The sequence below is a fragment of the Macrotis lagotis genome, chromosome 1, assembly GCF_037893015.1.
Source record: "Macrotis lagotis isolate mMagLag1 chromosome 1, bilby.v1.9.chrom.fasta, whole genome shotgun sequence".
NCBI lineage: Eukaryota > Metazoa > Chordata > Mammalia > Peramelemorphia > Peramelidae > Macrotis > Macrotis lagotis.
Window position 1 is genome coordinate 686,492,219 of NC_133658.1, and position 18,542 is coordinate 686,510,760.

Below are 18,542 nucleotides of genomic sequence, written 5' to 3' on the forward strand. Positions count from 1 at the left end.
CACTTGAAACCTTTTGACATCTCTTGTCATGTTATTTCCTGTAGATATGTAACTTTTCATGTTTGTCTTGCTTCTTCCACTAACTTGTAAGCTCAGTGAAGAGTGGATTCATGTTCTTATGCTTTATTGTCTATCTCATAAGACCTAGTTCAATGCTTGGCACCCAGGAGGAGCTTGAGGAATGCTTGTTGATTGATTTCAAAGACTGGTGCACTATTTAGAATAACATCTAATGGCACACAAAGACATATAATGACCACCTATTTTATGATTCCTTTCTCTCTCCCTCTCTGCCTTCCTTTGTTCATTCATTCATTCATTCCTTCCTTTCTTCCTTCCTTCCTTCTTCCCCTGCTCCCTTCTCTTTCTCCCTTCTTTCCTCTCTCCTTCTCTCTTTCTTTCTCTCTTCCTCCTTCCCTTTCCTTTTCCTTTTTTCATGTCCCTCCCTTCTTTCCTCCCTTATTTGTTTTCTCTTTACTTCTCTCTTCTCTCTTTCTTCCTTCTTCCCTCACTCCTTCCATTTCTTCTTTCCCTCCCTCCCTTTCTTATCTTTTATCTCCTTACTCCTTTCTTCACTCCCATTTTCTCTCCTTTCTTCTTTTCTTCTATTTTTTCTCTCCTCCTTCCTTCCTTCTTTCTTCCCTCCCTCTCTCCCTCCCTTCCTCCTTTTCTTTTTATCTTTCCCCTCCCTTCCTTTTTCATTTCCTTTTCTTCCCTTGTTTCTTCTTTCCTTTCTTCTCTCCCTCTTCTTCCTTTTTATCCTCCTTCCTTCTACTTTCCTCCTCTTTCTTCTCCTTTTCTTCCTTCCTTCCTTCCTTCCTTCCTTCCTTCCTTCCTTCCTTCCTTCCTTCCTTCCTTCCCTCCCTCCCTCCCTCCCTCCTTCCTTCCTTCCTTCCTTCCTTCCTTCCTTCCTTCCTTCCTCTTCTTCTTTTTCTCCTCTTCCTTCTCTCCTCCTCCTTCTTCTTCATCATCTTCTTCTTTTTCTTCCTCTCCTTCTCCTTCATCTTCTTCTTCTTCTTGTTCTCCTTTTCCTTCTCCTCCTCCTCCTCCTCCTCCTCCTCTTCTTCCATCATCATCATCATCATCATCATCATCATCATCATCATCATCTTCTTCTTCTTCTTCTTCTTCTTCTTCTTCTTCTTCTTCATCTGCTTGTTCTTCTCTCTTCTTCTCCTTCTCCATCTCCTCCTCCTCCTCCTCCTCTTCCTTCTTCTATTCCCCCCCCCAGTATTGGTCCATATTCTAGCCACAAGCTTGATATTCCTCCTTTTCTGATCACATATTTTCTCAGTGATATCTTTTATGTTATTTCTTTTATGTAGATCATTTTTGAAAAAAGTCCATAGTCTTTTTGTACTATTATATGACTCTCTAAGACTCTTTTGATCCCTGGAGCTTGATTCCTTAAAAATGGTGATAGTTCAATATTCAAACCATTGTTGAGAGAACATATGTTTTAAAAGATATGTCTTTTGGCTAGCGAGCAGTTTATGGCTGAAAAGCACTAAGATTTTTTCCAACTGCAATTCATTGCATTATTTTCCTCTAGTTCCATTTTAGGGTCAGTTCATTGTTCATCTGCAATTCCTGTCCCAGATAGATATACTGACATTCAAATTAATGGAATGGCCTTTATACTACATGTTATGGTTTGGATAACAGAATTTTTTTTTATCTATTTGAATAGTATAGATTGCTCTCATTGGAAGCTCTCATTGTCAAGTCTTCATATTATTTTATGACTTAATGCAATTATGTCACCTATAAAGGCAGTCAGCTGGCACATAGGCAACTAGGCAGTACAGTAGATAGAATGCTAGACCTGAAGCCAGGAAGACCAGAGTTAAAAATCCAGTTTCAGATACTTATTACTAGCTGTGTGATCCTGGACAAGTCACTCAACCTCTATCTGAATTTCTTCAGATATAAAATAGCTATAATAATAGCGTCTACCTACCCGGATTGCTTTGGAATAAATTAATCTGTAAATGCTTATCACAGTCTCTGACAAATAATAGGCACTTAATAAATGCTTATTCCCTTCCTTGTATAACTGGAGGACCTTGTCAATGTCAAGAATCCTCCTATCTTTATCTTGCAAACAACTTTCTTTTTTTAAAAAAGATTTTATTTATTTTGAGTTTTACAATTTTCCCCCTGATCTTACTTCCCTCCCCCCCACCCCCCTCAGAAGTTAATTTGTCAGTCTTTACATTGTTTCCATGGTATACATTGATCCAAACTGAATGTGATGAGAGAGAAATCATATCCTTAAGGAAGAAACCTAAAGTATAAAAGATAGCAAGATCAGACAATAATATATCAGTTTTTCTTCTAAAGTAAAGGTAATAGTCCTTGGATTTTGTTCACACTTCACAGTTCTTTCTCTGGATGCAGATGGTATTCTCCATTGCAGACAGCCTAGAATTGTCCCTGATTGTTGCACGGATGGAATGAATGAGTTCATCAAAGTTGATCATTGCCCCCATGTTGCTGTTATGGTGTATAATCTTTTTCTGGTTCTGCTCATCTCATTCAGCATCAGTTCACACAAATCCCTCCAGGCTTCCCTGAATTCCCAGCCCTCCTGGTTTCTAATAAAACAGTAGTGTTCCAGGACATACATAAGTATACCACAGTTTGCTAAGCCATTCCCCATTTGAAGGACATATACTTGATTTCCAATTCTTTGCCAACACAAACCGGGCTGTTATGAATATTTTTGTACAAGTGATGATTTTAACCTTTTTCATCATGTCTTCAGGGTATAGACCCTAGACCCAGTAGTGGTATTGCTGAATCAAAGGGTATGCACATTTTTGTTGCTTTTTTGGGCTTAGTTCCAAATTTCTCTCCAGAAAGGTTGGATGAGTTCACAGCTCCACCAACAATGTATTAGTATCCCAGATTTCCCACAACCCTTCCAACAATGATCATTATCCTGTCTGGTCATATTGGCCAGTCTGAGAGGTGTGAGGTGGTATCTCAGAGAAGCTTTAATTTGCATTTCTCTAATAAGTAATGATTTGGAGCAATTTTTCATATGGCTATGGATTGTTTTGATCTCCTCATCTTTAAATTGCCTTTGCATATTCTTTGACTATTTGTCAATTGGGGAATGGCTATTTTTTAAAAAAAATTTGACTCAGGTCTTTGTATATTTTAGAAATGAGTCCTTTGTGTCAGAAACATTAGTTGTAAAGACTGTTTCCCAGTTTGCTGCATTTCTTTTGATCTTGGTTTTGTCTGTGTAAAAGCTTTTTAATTTCATGTAATCCAAAATCATCTAGTTTGTTTTTAGTGATGTTCTCCATCTCTTCCTTAGTCATAAACTGCTTCCCTTTCCATAGATCTGACTGGTAAACTAGTCCTTGATTTTCTAGTTTGCTTATAGTATTGTTTTTTTATGTCTAAACCCTGTATCTATTTGGATCTTATCTTGGTATAGGGTGTGAGTGTTGGTCTAATCTAAGTTTCTTCCATACTAACTTCCAATTCTCCCAACAGTTTTTATCAAAGAGAGAGTTTTTATCCCAATAGCTGGACTCTTTGGGTTTATCAAACAGCAGATTACTATAATAGTTTCTTGTTATTGCACCTAATCTATTCCACTGATCCTCCACTCTATTTCTTAGCCAATATCAGTCAGTTTTAATGAATGATGCTTTATGATATAATTTTATATTAGGTAGGGCTAAGCCACCTTCTTTTGCACTTTTTTTCATTAAATCCCTGGAAATTTGTGACTTTTTATTTCTCTATATGAATTTACTTACATGTTTAAAGTAATTAAAGTAATTTTTTGGAATTTTAATTGGTAGGGCACTAAACAGGTAGTTTAGTTTTCATAGAATTGTCATTTTAATTATATTAGCTCGACCTATCCATGAGCAGTTGATGTTTGCCCAGTTATTTAAATCTGCTTTAATTTGTGTGAGAAATGTTTTATAATTGTTTTCCAAAAAGTTTCTGTGTCTGCCTTGGAAAATAGACTGCAAGGTATTTTATATTGTCTGAGGTTTCTTTGAATGGGATTTCTCTTTCTAGCTCTTCCTGCTGTATCTTCCTAGTCATATATAGAAAAGTTGAGGATTTATGGGGGTTTATTTTATATCCTGCAACTTTGCTAAAATTGCTAATTGTTTCCAGTAGTTTTTTGGGTGAATTATTGGAATTCTCTAGGAATACCATCATGCCATCTGCAAAGAGTGAGAGTTTTGTCTCTTCCTTCCCAATTCTAATTCCTTCAATTTCTTTTTCTTCTCTAATTGCTGAAGCTAACATTTCTAATATGATATTGAATAGTAGTGGTGATAATGTGCATCCTTGTTTCACCCCTGATCTTATTGGGAATGCCTCTAGCCTCTCCCCATTGAATATAATACTTGTTGATGGTTTCATATAGATACTGCTTATTATTCTAAGGAATAGCACATTTATTCCTATACTCTCTAGTGTTTTTAGTAGGAATGGGTGCTGTATTTTGTCAAAACCTTTTTCAGCATCTATTGATATGATCATATAATTTCTGATAGGTTTGTTGTTGATATAATTGATTATACTAACAGTTTTCCCAATATTGAACAAATCCTGCATTCCTGGGATAAATCCTACTTGGTCAAATGTATTATCCTAGTGATAACTTGTTGTAATCATTTTGCTAAGATTTTATTTAAGATTTTTGCATCTATATTCATCAGGGAGATAGGTCTATAATTTTCTTTCTCTGTTTTAACTCTTCCTGGTTTAGGTATCAGTACCATATTGGTTTCATAGAAAGAGTTAGGCAGAGTTCAGTCTTCTCCTAATCTTCCAAGGAGTTTATATAGAATTGGAACCAATTGTTCCATGTTTGGTAGAATTCACTTGTGACTCCATCAGCCCCTGGAGATTTTTTCTTAGGGAGTTCAACGATGGCTTGTTGAATTTCTTTTTTTGAGATAGGATTGTTTAAGTATTTAATCTCCTCTTCATTTAACCTGGGCAACTTATATTTTTGTAAATATTCATCCATTTCACTTAGATTGTCAAGCATATTGGCATGGAGTTGGGCAAATCAATTACGAATTATTACTTTAATTTCCTCCTCATTGGTGGTGAATTCACCTTTTTCATTTATGACACTATCAATTTGTTTTTCTTCTTTCCTTTTTTAAATAAAATTGACCAGAGGTTTATAAATTTTTTTGTTTTTTTCATAAAACTAAATCTTGGTTTTATTTATCCTTAACTTCTATCTTGTTTATTTTATGATTCGATTTATCTAGATCTGAGAGTGGGAGGTTGAGGTCTCCCACTAGTAGACTTTTGCTATCTATGTCTTCCTGTAGTTTTTTCAGCTTCTCCTCTAAAAATGTGGATGGATACTATCATATTGGGTGCATACATATTTAGTATTGAAATCACTTTATTGGCTATGGTACCTTTTAGGAGGATATAGTTTCCTTCCTTATCTGTTTTAATGCTATCTATTTTTGCATCTGCTTTGTCTGAGATAAGGATTGTTATCCATGCTTTTTTCACTTCAGCTGAAGCAAAATATATTTTGCTCCAACCTTTTACCTTTACTCTATATGTATCTCTCTCTGCTTCAAATGAGTTTCTTGTAAACAGCATATTGTAGGATTCTGGTTTTTAATCCACTCTGCTTTTTGCTTATGTTTTAAGGGAGAGTTCATCCATTCACATTCAAAGTTATAATTACTATTACCCTCCATGCTATCTTTCCTCTGTTTGTATTTTTCCCCCTTTTACCCCCTTATTCATATTCCCTAGTATTTTGTTTCTGAATACCACCCCCTTCAGTGTATTTGCCCTCCTATATCCACCCCTCCCCTTTCTTTCCCCTTTCCCTTTTTCCTTCCATTCCTTCTGTTAATTCCCCTTTTGTCTCCCCCTCCCTGTCTCCATTGCCCTCTTCCATTTTCCACTTTTAATACTTGAAAGGTAAGATATTTTTTGAGTTAACTGAGTGTGTGTATATAAGTTAATTTTAAGCCAAGTCTGATGAAAGGAAGATTCAGGTGTTTCTCATCTCCTCCTTTCTTCCCCCTATATTACCATAGGTCTTTTGTACCTCTTAATATAATGAGATTTACCCCATTCAATCCCCTTCCACCTCCCATCTTCTTCCTATCCCCCTTTTTAAGGAGAAAGAGTTTTTAAATCATTCTATCTGAGTCATTGAAAATTCTGAGTATCCATCACTTCTAGCTAAGTATATTCTCTCTAATAGGGTTGCAGTTCTTGAGAGTTATTAGAGTCTTTCTCCCAAGTAGGGTTATAGCCAGTTTCATCCCATTGGATAACAGTCTCATGGATAAGTCATGAGTGTCCATCACTTCTGGTTAGGTATATTCTCTCTATTAGAGTTACAATTCTCAAGAGTTATGAGAATCTTTTCCCCATGCTGGGATATAGCTAGTTTCATCTTACTGGGCAGCAGTTTTTTTTCTTTACCCCCCCCCCCCCTTTTTAACCTTTTCATGTGTCTCTTGAACCTCCTTTTTGATGTTCAAATTTTCTCTTTAGCTCTGTTCTTTTCATCAGAAATTTTTGGAATTCTTCCATTTTGTTAAATGTCCATCTTTTTCCCTGGAGGAGAAGGCTCAGCTTTGCAGGAAAGTAGATTCTTGGCTGCATTCCAAGCTCCCTTGCTCTTTGAAATATCTCATTCTAGGTCCTTCGATCCCTTAATGTTGATGCAGCCAGGTCCTGCGTAATCCTTACTGTTGCGCCTTGGTATTTAAATTGTTTCTTTCTGGCTGCTTGCAGGATTTTCTCTTTTATCTGATAGTTCTGGAATCTGGCCACAGCATTCCTTGGTGTTTTCATTTTAGGATCTCTTTCAGGAGGGGATCAATGTATTCTTTCAATAACTACTTTGCCCTCTGGTTCCATGATATCAGGGCAATTTTCCATCACTAGATCCTGTAATATTAAGCCCAGCCTTTTTAACTCTTCAATGTTTTCAGGAAGTCCAATAATTCTCAGGTTGCCCCTCCTAAATCTGTTATTGAGGTCTGGTTTTGCTGATGAGGTATTTTACATTTTCTTCTATTTTTCTATTTTTTGGTTTTGATTAACAGGCTCTTTCTGTCTCATGAAGTCATTAGTTTCTGCAGACTCTATTCTTTTTTTTTTAGAGAGGAATTTTCTTCATTTACCTTTTGCAACTCCTTTTCCAGTTGGTCAATTCTACTTTTGAAAGAGCTTTCCATTTGACCAATTGAGGTTTTGAGAGAATTATTTTCTTTTTTGCATTTGCCCAATTGAGGATCTGAGAGAATTATTCTCATTTTGTATTTGTCCAATTGAGGATCTGAGAGTATTGTCTCATTTTATATTTGTCTAATTGATGATATGAGAGAATTATTCTCATTTTGTATTTGTCTAATTGAGGATCTTAGAGAATTATTCTCATTTTGTATTTGTCCAATTGTATTTTCCAATGATTTGCTTTCTTGTTGAAAGGTGTTAATCTTCTCTTGGGTTTCTTTTTCCAAATTTTCCAATTGATTTTTAAACTCCTTCCTTAGTTCTTCAAGGAAGTCTTTCTTTGCTGGAGACCAGATCAAATTCTCCTCAGAGGTTCTAGGTCTCTCTGAGTTAGGGTCTTTTCCTTCCAAGAATTTTTCTATGGATCCACCTTTCTCCTGACATTTCTTCATTTTGCTAAGACCTTGAGTTGGGGACAGGCTGGTTCACAGAGGTTTGGTGTTGGGATCCCTAGAGGCTTTACTCACTGAGTGCAATATCTCCAGCTGACTAGTAGGGGCTGCTAGAGGATTTGTTCACTGAGTGTAATTTCTCCAGCTGGCCAGTACAGGGTGCTGGTTGCTTTCTCTGGAGTGTCTGTGACCTTGATTGAGGCCTTTTCCCTTGACCTGGAGGGAGTGATTGAAGCTGTTAAATACTTTTGTCTTCAATCAATGGTGGGCTCTACCCTGGGGTGAGGTCATCCCTCTCCCTATTGTCAAGTGAGGTGCTTCTTCTGCTCACACACCTGTGCCTGAGGCAGAAGGTAATTGTGTTTGTTTTGGGAAGAGTCTCCACCAGTAATGGAGGTGTGGACTCAGAGTTCCTCAGACCCAAGGAGCCCAGGGATCGTGTCCACAGCTCTCCTGCACCAGAACTCTCCCCCCAGCCCTGGGGGCAAGCTCCAGATAGCACCAGCACCAATGCCTCTGCTCCCTAGTTGACCCAAGCCCCCATGGTCTATCCCTGCCACTGATCAAGCAGGTCCGGTTCTCTGGCCCTCAGTCTCCCAGACTCCAAGCCTGCCACTACTCAGGCTGATCTGCAGCTGATCACCCTCTGCACCCAGACTCACCCACGACTGTGGAAGGCAAATCCTAAGGTAGATGCTCTTTCTCCTGGCTTTTCTTTCTGGTTTTTGTTGATCATATTTCTCTTAAGAGATTTATTTCATGTCATAGATGGGAAAAGATAAGGAGACTTTAGAACTGTGCCTGTCTTCTCTCCGCCATCTTGGCCCGCCAACAACTTTCTTTGTGAGAGTGACAAATAACTTGGATGAGCACATATTTAATTGTTTTATGCCTCTAAAGTGTTGTTTGGCCTGAGATCATCATAGCTTTGGAGCTGAAAGGGATGTTAGAAGTCATAGATCCTTCATTTCTAGATGAGAAGATGGAGACACAGATTGGTATTGGTGATAAAGGCAGGATTGAAATTGGAGTCATCTTGCTTCCAATTCTACCCTCTATGACATCTAGAGGAATTCTGAACAAAGACAATCTTGTGTTTGCCTTTATCAAGGAATACTATTCAATCTTAACATGCATAGTAGAAGCTCCTTATTGGTTGGAGAAGGGCTCTCAAATTGCATTTTTCTTTACTAAGGAACATTTTTAAAATGTAATCAATAATAATTGACACAATGGAAGCTTGAACTCTGTCCCTTTCATTCCAGTGCATTGCAGAGAGTCATTTGCCCATGTCTGTCATCTGTCATGATAAAAATCTGTGAAAAAGAGAAACTGAGGTGCAAAGATCTGAACATAATAAATTAACAAGGTCAGTGATTGCCAATAGAAAATGATCCAAGTCTCCTCCATAAAGGATGCATTTAATAGAGCAGCTTTTTTGTTTGTTTTTGGTTTTTTGAAAGACAAGGGGGTTAAGTGACTTGTCCAAGGTCACACAACTAGGCAATTATTAAGTGTCTGAGGCCAAATTTTAACTTAGGTGCTCTGATCTCAGGCTGGTGCTCTATACACTGTGCCACCTAGCTGCCCCAGAGAAGCATTTTATACAGTTGGGAATGAGGTCCAGGGATGCAAACTAAATTAAGACAGTGATTGATCTATGGTAGAAGTGGTAGGTAAGTTTACATTTTACTTATTTGAACTGATTATCAAGAGAATCTTCAAAATTCATGACATTGGGGAAAACGCAGGGTTAGGGAATATCCTCTGGAAACTTCTATGTCAAGTACCACATAGCACCCTGTTCTAGGTAAAAACATATAATTATCTCCTTATATCCCTGCTCCCTTCTGGGGTATTGAATTCAGGCTGTATCCCAGAAAACTGAAGAACATAGACTCTTACAAATTGTATCATTGAGGCCTATACAATTAAGTACAAATCTGATTCATAAGTATTGATAAACTGATTAAATACAATTCTCAATTCTTCAATCAATGATTAACAAATGATATAAAATAAAGTAGGGTTTCAATTTTCAATTTCACAATCTGATCCTTTCTCATATGTTCATGAAAGATACTCTCGATGTATTTATAGATCATTCTTTAAAAGATTTAGAAAGATGAAAGACTAGGCATATGAACTAGTTGTTATTGAGTCTTTCTTGATTTACCTTTGGAGATATTAATATCATTCATGATTTTTTCTTATCATTTGATATCTTTTCTTCCTTGAGATATCCTATAAATGATCCCTCAATACTTTTTTTTTTAGGTTTTTGCAAGGCAAATGGAGTTAAGTGGCTTGCCCAAGGCCACACGGCTAGGTAATTATTAAGCTTCTGAGACCGGATTTGAACCCAGGTACTTCTGACTTCAGGGCCGGTGCTTTATCCACTGCGCCACCTAGCCGCCCCCCCCCAATACTTTCATAAATGTTGTTTGATTGGTGGAATGGTTTATTGGTGTATTCCAGGATTGTGTTGCTTCCCATAAATATTTCTTTAGTTTGTTCTCGGTCTGGTCCAAACCCTCTCTGTTTTCTTATGGACAATTTCTATTTCTTAATATAAAACACAGGGGACTAGATTAGAGTTCTTTTGTAACTGATTAGGAAAACAGCTGATGATAGAAATCGTGGGAATGTGTTCCAATTTCTGTCTATTTGTTGTTCTTCTGCTACTTTCTTCTACAGATGCCCTGGGGATGTGGCTTCCTGATACTTATGAATGCACTTATTTATGCTATTCTATGAAGCAACAATTTACTTTTAACAATTATTGATGCATTTTGTTTGTGTAGACATGGTACATAATTCCCCAAAAGCATATAAGCACCCCTTTTACAAAGCACACATTTTATGTTCCTACTCACCCCAAATTGTTGATTGCCAACAGAAAGCAGGGGTGTATTCATTAATGTTGATAATTACACTTGACCAGAGTTTTGCTGATTCTCTATGTTGACTTTATTTCTATGATTTTAGTCACTGTTTATTATGTTCTTTTAGTTCTGAGACAGACTGATTTTTAGGAACCAATAGCTTGCAAAGCTGATTTGAGGTAAAACCAGTCAGTTGATTAGTCAGATAGTGGAAGCAGATTCACATAACTATTGCTCACTCATTCCTCATTCAAGAAATATTTATTATTGGCCTACTTTGTGTAAATTTCTGTACAATCTTGTTTTTGAAGTTGGAAGTTGTAACTAGATCATAGCATATGATGTAAAAAATGTAAACTAAGGCTACAAGAAATGCCAGTTAATTAAAAAAAACTTCTAAAATTGGGCACATGGCTACAGGGTAGAATGCTGTATGCATTTTCAATGGAGGTCTCTGTTAGTTTTATTTAATTATTTTACAAAGGAGATTTCACAGGATGGGAGTAATCTGAAATATTTATAATGTGAAAGAAAGCAAATTAATAACAAAAGTAAAAAAATATTAAATACAGAATCAAAGAATCTCAGAGTTGGATGTGGCTGTAGAGCTCATATAGTACAACTTGAACCTGAACAGGAAATCTCTCTTCAAAATCTTTGAGAAATAGTTCTACAGCTTCTACTTTAAGTATAAGAATAGGGAGCTACTAAGATAGCAAAATGCATATTAATAAGGCAGCCCAGTTGGATACTTTTGGACAGCTCCAAATAGGGAGTTTTAATTAAAGAATTTTTGAGTTATGCCATATGAGGATGTCAAAGGATGAAGAAAGGCTTTACCTGGAGAATAGGAGACTTAGGGAATGTGATGATGGCTTTGCATATTTGATTGACTCTTATGAAGATCAGGGATTATATGTGCTTTCCTTGGCCTCCAGGACAGAACCAGGAACAATGAGTGGAAATTATAAAGAGACTTTAAATGGAAGGAAAAACTCCAAAAATGGAGTGGGCTGCCTTGATGGGGTCTAGATCTCACCTCATTAGAAGTATCCAATGCAAAGGCTGGACTTGTTTGAAATGCTGAGGAGGAATAAGGAGGAATAAGTAAGCTAGATGGCATTAGAAGGAATGAGAGGAATAAGTAAGCTAGATGGATGGCATCAGAAGACCCTTCCAACTCAGAGAGGGTGGGAAAATTTTCCTTTCATTAAATCTAGATCTTTCATTCTGAAACTTTTGCTTTATCTCTCCTTAACTCTACTTTAGGGGACAATCAGAATGACTCCACTCCTTTGGTAGTCCCTCATTTGCTGGATATTCCTATGTTGCAAGAATATCAGTCTTGAGTCTTCTTCCTTCAGGTTAAAGAAAGCCCAGCTTCTTTAACTGATCCACAAATGCCAAGTTTTTCAGTCACTTTATCATACTAGTCACTGTCCTTTGGAATGATTCTTTCTTATCTATCTGATTCCTAAAATATGGCCTCTTAAGAGGATGTAATACTCTATGTCTAAAATGGTTTTATGGGGTTTTTTGGGGGGGAGGAGTGGGAGCTGTAATAATAAACTATTGACATATACTGAAATTGGAGTCCTCATAACACCTCTATATGTTGCTTCTATATGAATCACTTGAGACAACTTCCTCATCTTATACTTATTGATTGGAGCTGGATTATAAACAAAACAAAACAACTATCACCCACATGGACTTTGCATTAAATCTTATGAAATTTCATCTTCAGTAATCAATCAATAAACATTTTTAATGTTTATTATGTGTCAAGAGCTACAAAATGAGGCAAAAGGTGGTCCCTGTCCTTTAGGAGCTTATAATCTACTAGGAGAAACAACATGAAAACAAATATGTTGAAAGCAAGCTATATGCAGGATAAATTGTTTTTGTTTTCCTTCATTTTCAAAGAGGACCAAAGATATAAGAGAGTGAAGTCTTAACTTGTGAGTGAATTAGAAAGTGAGGGAAGAGTAAATGAGCTAATTGTACAAAGTTATTGGTCTCACTGTCTCTTGAAGAGTCATCAAAGTCCAGTGGCAAAACAAAAGTCAAGACAGCTGGTGCTGGCTCAGGATGCAATGGATGATCTTGGAATCTGACCAAACTCTGGTGCACAACAGTGCCAGCTTTAGCCAGCTTCAAGATTGTTGGTAAAAAATTGTTCTCATTCACTCATTCCAATGGCAAAAAAAAGCATCCCACATGCTTGGGATAGACACCACCCAACATACTGATGGATTAGAGGCCCATCAGTTACCTTCAACCTGGTTCAACTCATCTGCCAAAATGGTTTACAGGGGTGTGGTCACTGCATATGCTATAGCTTCTTGGAGTTACTGTTGAGATTTGAGTGTCAGACACCAAAAGTTGATGAGCAGCTCAACAATATAGGTGCCAGTCCTCCTTGATTACCCCACACACTCCTCATGGTTAATAGGAAATAATTAACAGAGGGAAAGCACTCAAATTTTGAGGAGTTGGAAAAGCCTCCCTATAGAAAATGGCATTTTAGATGGAACTTCAAGGAAGTCACATCTTATTATAAGTGATCCATTATTTGAGCCTGTTGAGATCTTTGGGGTTCCTGACTCTTATCTAATCATTTAGTTATTCTCAGCTTTCTCACCTACATATTTGGTAAAGAAATCATTTATGCCTTTATCTATGCCCCTGAAAAATATGTTCAACAGCCCTGGATTTAGCATTTATGACCACGCCACTCTACTTAATATCTTTCTCCAAGTTTACATTGATTCATTCAACTCTTTTTTAGATCTGGTCATTCCATTATTTATCTTGTGCAACAGACTTTGGTGTACAAGCTACAGTTAGCTTCAAGTTACTCAAGAAATTTTAAATAATATTCCCTACTGCCTCTGGATACAGCACACAGCCAACTTGTTTATTTTCTTTTCTCAGGAGGACCTAGGAGCCATATTCCCATTTAGCTGCAATGTCCTTTATCTTCTAGCTTCATTTATGTGGGGAATATCAAGATTTACAATATTTGATTGCCCAGAAGTATGCCAACTTGTTGGTCACTGGAAAAGCAACTTGCATCTGACTTACCAATGTCTGTTATTAAAATTAATAGACTATCTAAATTCTGTGTGGTTCTTAGTATTCTTTCTCACTCTGCCACCATTACCTCAGAAGTGGAAGGAGACCACACATGATTGAAGGCCATTTTGCATTTTTCTTTGTTTGTGGCTCTGCATACTTAGGTAAATCCTAATTTTTCATTATGACTACATTCAAAGTTTTTCCAGCATGGTAAAACTTACCAGAGTTTGCACCCTACCAGCATAGCCATTGAGAACCTAGAGTTACTTCTAAGTCAGTCAGTTAGTAATCACTGAGTATCTATTAAATTCCTTACTTCTTGGTAGGCAATGTAAATGTGATAGAGATATAAAGAAAGGCAAAGCATAATCATCAGAAGCATCATTTGTTAGAAAGATTTTTTAAAAATTATGACCCTTTTATTCTCATGAATGATATAAAAACTCTATACTTATATGCAAAGGAGATGAAGATTTAGGGTTTTTGAGATAATTATGTTAACATCATGATGCAGTTCTATTCTCAATAGACAACAACTGGCTTCTATTAAATCTGAATTTGTGCTGCTGGCTTGTAAGTGGTCTCCAAATTTCTGTGTTTGGCATCTAAATTCTGTCATAACTTGGCTCCCAACTTTCTTCACAGACTGATTTCCTATTATTCCCTCTCACTCAATCTATATTCCAGGCAAACAGACTTATTAGCTATGTCCCATTCTGGACATTCCATCTCCTGCCTGTATCTTTGTTCAAGCTGTCACCTATGTGTGGAATGTTGTCCTTCATCTCCATTTCCTGAAATATTTTCCTCCATAGAGATTCAGCTCAAGTGTCATCTCTTATATGAGACTTCCCAGAATCCTTTCAAACCATCACTGCTTCCCTTGAAATTAATTTTTGCTTTGTTTTTCTTTCTCTGAGTATATTGTTTCTTACCCGAAGAATTTAAGCTCCTCATACTATCCTGAAGGACAACTGGATCATTTTTTATTTCTGTATATAGCAACTGGTTGTTATTGTTTATTCTTTAATTTTGAAGAGGAACAATGATGCCATAGGGTGATGTCTTGACTTGAGGATGAATTGGATTTAAATGAGACAGAGTTGCATAGTCACTGGCTATTAGCCTCACTTTCTCTTCCACAGTAATCAAAGTCCAATGGGAGGACAAAAGTCAGAATGACTGACAATTGGTCCAGGTTGTAGGGACATTTTTGATATCTGAACAACCGCTAAGGAATCCATAGCACTTGCTTTAGTGGCTTCATGGTAGTTGGAACAAATTGTTTACGTCTACCTATTCCACTGAGGGAAGTCTTCACATACTTTAATACCCCAAAGAATATGACACAGAAATAGAAGGACAGCATGGAATTCAAGGAAGAAGGGACAAGTCTAGGTCAGGGAGAGGTAATTTCCACATGGAAGGAAATCACTGAAGTACAAGGTAATGAACATTTACCTGATTCAGAAGATTGGAATCAAGTCCTCTTCTCCAAGTAGACATTTAATAAAACACACATACAATTGAATTGAATTTAAAAAATTCTAAGCCCCCTTATGTGGCCTATATCCTTTTTTTTTCACAAGTTCAGAATGAGAGACTTTGTCAGATTTTTAGCTTTGTTTATACAAAGAACAAGTTAAGTAATATTGTCAAAAACAAATAATAACAAACAAAAGAAATAAGGTGAATCTAACATGACTTTCTTAATGAAGTCAAGGTATTTTTAATAACCACATTTTCCCTTTATAGTATTCTGGAATTTTGACAGAAAGTCAAAACTAAGTTTTTAGCCTTAATTTTGAAGACCAAATTTTATTTTTTTGAACCAGAAAAAAATTTGCCCATTGTCAGTTGAAGGGTAGACCTCTTGCATCCTACAGTTTTTCAAAGATGGTTAATAATGATGCTGCAATTATATTTGCAAATACTCTTTCAGGATCCTGGGATCACATCTGGCCAAAGAAAGAACCAGTAAAACAAGTATTGAGGAATGTGTTACTAAATATCCTACCTAGGTATCATCAACAACCATTGATATTGACTATCAATGTCAGGTTTTCCCCCTGAGTCTGATGACTTGAATTCATTGAGGGTATCTTAGGTACTCTCTTGCTATCATTTATCTTTAGATTCATTTTCCTGTTGACCATTTTTCTTTTATTTTTCCTAGTCTAAAAGTAATTCTTAGCTTTGCGCAGTGGCAGTATCGTAGCCAATGAGGTTTATCCGAGGTGCGATTATTGCTAATTAAAAGTAATTCTTGAAACAGAAAAATATAGACAAAGTAACTGAGTAGTCCTGATGCCTCTATAACAAAGAGCCTATCACTCTAAACGGAAATCCTGTCCTTCCTTTTGCCCCTAAGGGATCTTAAAAATCAAGCAAAGAAAAAGAATTTTGTTGTTCTTATCCTTTATTGCCAATATTAACTCATTCTAAAATTTAGTATTATTAGGAAAAGCAGTTTAGAGTTGGCAGACCTAGGTTCAAATTCCAACTCTGACATATGCTAGCTATGTGAACTTGGATAAGTCTCTTATCCCTCTAGGATTCTTGACTATCCTCTAAGAATAAAAGTTATAGAAAGCATGCCTACTTTATTGGTAAAGGCAGTTCCAAGAAAAAAAAAACCCCACAAGTTTAATCCTTATCTTTATTGATTCAGTTTTCAAAATCTATATTGACTAATGTAGATAATTAATTAATATTTAACATCAATTGTTGTTGATTCCTAGGTAGGATATTTAGAAACACATTCCTTAGTTACTTTTTTTTTTTACTGGTTCATACTTTAGCCAGATGTGTATTAATTTCTAGATGACATACTTTTTTTAATTAAGGTTAATAATGATCTGTATCAGACTCAAAGTTAGGCAAGATGGATAGGGAAGGAAGGAAAGGGAAGAAAGAAGAAAGGAAGAAAAGAAAGGAAGGAAGGACAAATGGAAGGAAGGAGGAAAAGAAGGAAGACTATAAGGAATTTTTAATTTGCTTTAATTTGCTTTTCCCAGGCACTGTGCTATATACTGGGGAGATAAAGGCAAAAAAGAAAGTCATCCTCTGCCCACAAAGATCAATGGTTTTGAAATTTACAAAGTCAGGAAAAGGAACAAAGCTGACAGGAGAATGAAAACAGGTAAGTTTTGGCACTTTCATAAAATGACTTCTCCAGATGATCAGAACCCTTCTCAAAGTGTGGTACCTAGAATTTAACCCAGTTACTTTTTAGTGTGGTCAGAGCATGGCGGAATGCCGTGGAACTATTACTTCCTTTTTCTGGATTCTTTCTCAGAACTCAAGCGTCCCTTTTCTTCTTCAGTCATGACTTATCGAAACTTTTGTTGTTGCTGCTGTTGTTCTTTTCCTTCTTCTTCTGTTAGAGGGCCTTTAGTAGGTCAACCCTAATGTTTTGTAGCAAAAGTAGTCATTTTAAAGAGGAGGAAAAAAATCTAAGTATATGAATACTTCCTGGGTAAGGTGTAAATGGAAAGGTTGAGAAAAATACATTCATCAGGCACCCTGACATTTAAATTCCAGTGGTTTGATGAGGAAAACCAGATTCCATCAGCTATATTTCAGGGCAAAGGAGTCCTTTGACAATGATTTTAGCAGACGTAACCTTAATTATGTGGCTGCTAGGACATTTTACTAATTTGCTGTTTCATTCCTTAAATAGATTTAGGTCAGATTTTATTGCTTTTGACCAAAGACCATTGCAAGACTTAGGAAGTGAAGAGCAAACTCGGGGTGACCTTTAGTATAGGCCAATTCTAGAAATGAAGAAAACTGTAGATGTGCCTCTTACAGGGTTAAACCATTTAATGGGTTAAACAAATGGAGGCTTTGGTTTTTTGGCTAACTGGCTTAATTTAGGATAAGATGAGGGAATAAAAACATCCCTGAGGGAGTGAGAGAGGACCCTGGAACTACAGATTGCTGAAGGACTCTCCCACAGCAGGGAGTTTTTCATGGACCCTCCCTTCCCCCCATCCTTCTTTTCCCATGGACTGATTTCATCCTGGCTGCTATGTATGTCATCGGGTTCACAGCCCTTAATTCATAGTAAGTCCTAAGTTATTGCACACTAGCTCAGGAAGAAATGCATCCCATAAATCCAAGGTACATAATAATACATTATTATTATTAATAAAAATCTTGTAGCAGTATTGCCCCATGGTAATTGGAGTGAACCTACCAAGACTCTCAATGTTTCCACAGTGACATTTACTTGACAGTTCAGTGTTCTTGCTTTCTTTGCAGGGGTTTATGTCATGGTATCCTTGTTATGTAGGTACCTGGCAAATAGGCCACAATTGGATTTTGTCCAAGTGATGTCTGCTCACCTGCTTTTCTTTCCCCACCCTGCTGTGAAAGTCAGAGCTGTTGTGATTGAACATTAATTGTTCCAGTACTTATCATGATTCTGTTCTATGGGAATCTAAGCCCAGGACCTTAAATCCTGGGGTGGCTTTGAAATTCCCCAGAACTGTGAGTCTGAACCAAAGCAATTTCCTTGGCTTCAATGCTTTGGAAATGAGAAGACATCTGATTTTTTTCTAGCTTAGTTTGCCATTGGAGACAGCTAGCATAGGGAACAGACCTAGAGTCTAGAAGACTGGAGTTTGAATCTTATCTCAGATATGTACTAGTTATGTTACTTGGAGCAAGTATTTTTTTTTAACCTCATTTGAATCTCAGTTTCTTCCCCCCCCCCCCCCCCCGCCACTGTAAAATTGAGCAGGAAAATACAATTACCTGATCCCTCATAATTCTATTTTCCTGGGTCAGATCAAGAAAAGGGAATGTATCTTTGCATACATCTGTACCTGAGAGGAATCTCTCTCTCTCTCTCTCTCTCTCTCTCTCTCTCTCTCTCTCTGATTTATGCTTTTTCACT

At 36.9% G+C, this 18,542-nt stretch overlaps 1 pseudogene; it reads left to right on the plus strand.

The window, feature by feature from the left end:
* The first annotated feature begins 15,831 nt into the window (after window positions 1-15,831).
* Window positions 15,832-15,913, plus strand: LOC141510294 (U4 spliceosomal RNA; annotated as a pseudogene).
* Window positions 15,914-18,542: the final 2,629 nt, after the last annotated feature.